Here is a 4403-nt window from a genome sequence, read left to right on the forward strand (position 1 = left end):
TCAGCCTGCATCATCTCAGAAAATTCTCTGCATAGAGATTGATTAGCAGAACCAAATATAATATCATCAACATAAATTTGCACAATTAAGATATCATCTTTATAAGTCTTGCAAAAAAGAGTTGTATCTACTTTACCCCTTACAAACTCATTCTCCAGAAGGAATGAGCTAAGTCTCTCATACCATGCTCTGGGAGCTTGCTTCAGACCGTAGAGTGATTTCTTCAATTTGAACACATGGTCTGGTTTCTTTTCATCTTCAAAACCTGGGGGTTGATGAACATAGACTTCCTCTGAGATATAACCATTTAGGAAGGCACTCTTTACGTCCATCTGATGTAGAACTATGTTGTGATTTACTGAGAAGGAGATCAACAGTCTAATTGCCTCCAGTCTTGCTACCGGAGCAAATGTTTCAGTGTAGTCTATTCCTTCCTGCTGGCTGTAGCCTTGAGCAACTAGCCTTGCCTTGTTTCTGACTACTTCTCCTTTCTCATTTAGCTTGTTTCTGAATACCCATTTCGTTCCAATAACATGAACATTCTCAGGCTTCTTCACTAAGCTCCAAACATCGTTCTTGGAAAATTGATTCAATTCTTCTTCCATGGCCAGAATCCACTCCTTGTCCTGAAGAGCTTCATCTATGGACTTGGGTTCAATTAAGGACACCAATCCTTTCAGACTCAGCAAGGTCTCTTCAGAGGGTCTGAAGGCAGATCTGGTTCTGACTGGTTCGTCTTTGTTGCCTAGAATCAATTCCTTAGGGTGAGCTGCAGTGATTCTGCTCTTCTTCAGAGTTTGTGAGTTAGAGGGACCAGCTTCTTCCTCTGGTTCATCTTCCTCTGGCTCAACTTCCTCTGGAGCTTTGCCTTTGTCAGAAACATTAATGCTTAAATCTGCAAACTTTTCAACTAGCTTTGACTGGTCAGAGTCAAGCTTATCATCAAATCTAACATGAATAGATTCTTCAATAGTCTCAGCATCAGTATTATAAAATCTAAAACCTTTAGATCTATCAGAATAACCAAGTAATAGACACTTAGAAGACTTAGCATCAAATTTATGCAATATATCCTTAGTATTGAGAACATAACAAACACAGCCAAAAGGATGAAAATAAGAAATGTTGGGTTTTATGTTCTTCCACAATTCATAAGGAGTCTTATTCAGAATTGGTCTCACAGAGATTCTGTTCTGAATGTAACATGCTGTATTTACTGCCTCTGCCCAAAAGTGCTTAGCCATGCCAGTTTCTTGGAGCATGGTTCTAGCCATCTCCTGAAGAGTTCTGTTCTTCCTCTCAACAACACCATTTTGTTGAGGAGTTCTGGGACAAGAGAAATCATGTGCAATTCCATAGGAATCAAACAGACTCTCAAACTTGTCATTCTCAAACTCTCCACCATGGTCACTTCTGACACGCACAATCCTACAAGCCTTCTCGTTTTGCACTTGAGCAATGAAGGTAGAGAACACAGCATGAGACTCATCCTTGCGGGTTAGAAACTTTACCCATGTCCAGCGGCTATAGTCATCAACGATAACCATCCCATATCTCTTGCCACCTATAGACTCAGTTTTCACTGGTCCAAAAAGGTCGATATGCAGAAGTTCCAACGGCCTTGAGGTTGAGACAACATTCTTTGCCTTGAAAGGGACTTTTGTGAATTTGCCTTTCTGACATGCTTCACAAAGAGCGTCTGAAGCGAACTTCAGATTGGGTAAGCCCCTGACAAGGTTTAGCTTGCTCAGCTGAGAAATCTTTCTCATACTGGCATGCCCTAACCGTCTATGCCATACCCACTGCTCTTCATTAACAGACAGAAGGCACTTCACATTCTGAGCCTCCAACTCAGATAATCTGATCTTATAGATGTTGTTCTTCCTCTTGCTGTTAAATAGAACAGAGCCATCGATCTGACTTACAGCCCGGCAGGACTTTTGATTGAATATAACATCATAACCCTTGTCAGCTAATTGACTTATAGACAATAAGTTATGTGTTAAGCCGTCTACCAATAAAACATTATCAATGCATGAACTACTATCTACACAAATAGTACCAGTACCAATAATTTTACCCTTTTCATTTCCTCCGAAGCCAACTTCGCCTCCAGGCTTAAGCTTCAGCTCTCGGAACATACGCTTTTCTCCCGTCATGTGACGCGAGCATCCACTGTCCAGATACCATGATTGGTGTTTCAGTGGAGCTATCAAGGATATCTGCAACATAGATGATCTTGTCCTTAGGTACCCACTTTCTGGGTCCTCTTTTGTTAGTTACCCCAGAGGTTCTGATCACCTTGGGTGTCTCAACATAATATTTTAAAGGAATATTTGCATGATATTTAGTCATAGAGAAAGATCCCTTTTTAAGAGGATGTTTGGCAACTTTAGCAGGTACAGGATCAGGCAATATGGTACCAGAGGGAACAAAGCATTCATACAGGGATTTAGCTTTAGACACAGAAGGCTCATTTCTAATTGGTTTAGAATAGCCAATGCCATGCATTCCATTTCTGCTTACGCCATAGATCATTGAAGCCATTAAGCTTCTATCCACGCTTTTAGCTAGGAATCTTTGAAAAGACTTTTCATACTTAGATTCATTCCTACAATCAGAGGCATCACAGGCAACAATTTCTTCTAACTTAGCAATCTGGTTCTTAAGCACAGAGTTAGAATTTACCAAAGCATGATTTTCATTTTTCAAATCTGAAATAATTTTCTCATGTTCAGAAGGAGTCTTGGAGACAGCAGATAAGTTCTTTTTCAACTTTTTATGCTTAGACAATAAAGAGTTATACTTATCCATGATATCAGACAAAACATGTTTCAGTTCAGAGGTAGAGAAAGAAGCAAATACCTCATTTTCATCGTCTGAGTTAGGATCTCCTTCTGATTCTGAGTCAGAGTCAACAGCTTCCTTTGACTCTGATCCTTTGTCTTTGACAATGGCCATGAGTCCTTGGACTTCACCATCAGAGTCAACATCCTCTGACTCTGATTCATCGAATGTCACCATCAGACTCTTCTTGGTCTTGAAGTGCTTCTTTGGCTTCTTGTCTTTCTTCAACTTTGGACAATCACTTTTGTAGTGCCCAGATTCTTTGCACTCAAAACATGTGACTTCCTTGATTGAAGACTTCTTCTGGCCTGAGGACTCATACTTTCCTTTTGCCTTTCCAGAGCCTTTGAACTTGCTCTGCCTGTGCTTCCAGATGCGGTTGAGTCTCTTGGAGATCAGAGTCAGCTCATCTTCATCAGAATCTTCTGATGCTTCTTCAGATTCTTCTTCTTCAGCTTGAAGAGCCTTTGACTTCTCAACCTTAGCCTTTTCAGATTTGGATTTCAAGGCTATGGATTTTTTCCTCAGATCTTGCATCTCTGAGCGCTTCAGCTCATGGCATTTCAAAATGCTGATGAGTTCTTCTAAACTCATATTCTCAACGTCTCTCGTGAGCTCTATTGAAGTCACCAAAGGCATCCAACTTTCAGGAAGACACCTGATGACCCTTATGACATGATCTTTTGTTGTGTAGCTCTTGTTGAGAAGTCGTATGCCAGCTACAAGCAATTGAAATCTGGAGAACATTTCTTCAATGGACTCATTTGGCTCCATGATGAAGGATTCATACTTTTGGATCAAAGACAATGCCTTTGATTCTTTGACTTTCTTGTTTCCTTCATGAGACATCTTCAGAGATTCAAAAATGCCTTTAGCAAACTCACGATCTGTAATCTTCTGGTACTCCTCATAGGAAATAGCACTTAGAAGAATTGCTCTTGCTTTGTGATGTTGTGAGTACAGCTTCTTTTGATCTGCAGTCATCTCTGACCTTGGGATCTTCTTGCCATCTGCATCAACTGGACGCTCATAGCCATCCACAATAATATCCCAGAGATCTGCATCGAAACCCAGAAAGAAACTTTCCAGTCTATCTTTCCAATATTCGAACCTTTGACCATCGAACATAGGAGGCTTTGCGTTGTAACCATCTCTTTGAGTTTCACTGGTGGTGGCAGCCATTGTTTTTCACACCGGCCCGGATCACTGAACACTGTTAGGTGTGGTAATCAGAACTTGCGCTCTGATACCAATTGAAGGTATGAAAAACGGTAGAAAGGGGGGGGGGGTTTGAATAACGTTTTCAGTACAAAACTTCCACCTTAAAGATTTTGGCAAATCTTTCGAGAACTTAAGTGCTAAAGATAAGAGATAGAAAAGCACACAAGGATTTTATCCTGGTTCACTTGATAAATCACTCAAGCTACTCCAGTCCACCCGTTAAGGTGATTTCTTCCTTCTTAGAATGAAGGCAATCCACTAATCAGGTAAGAGTTACAACTGCACTTGAAACCTACAAGTGACTAACAATTACACTGACTTAGCTCACACTAAGA

Source organism: Lotus japonicus, chromosome 1 (genome assembly GCF_012489685.1).
Source record: "Lotus japonicus ecotype B-129 chromosome 1, LjGifu_v1.2".
Lineage (NCBI taxonomy): Eukaryota > Viridiplantae > Streptophyta > Magnoliopsida > Fabales > Fabaceae > Lotus > Lotus japonicus.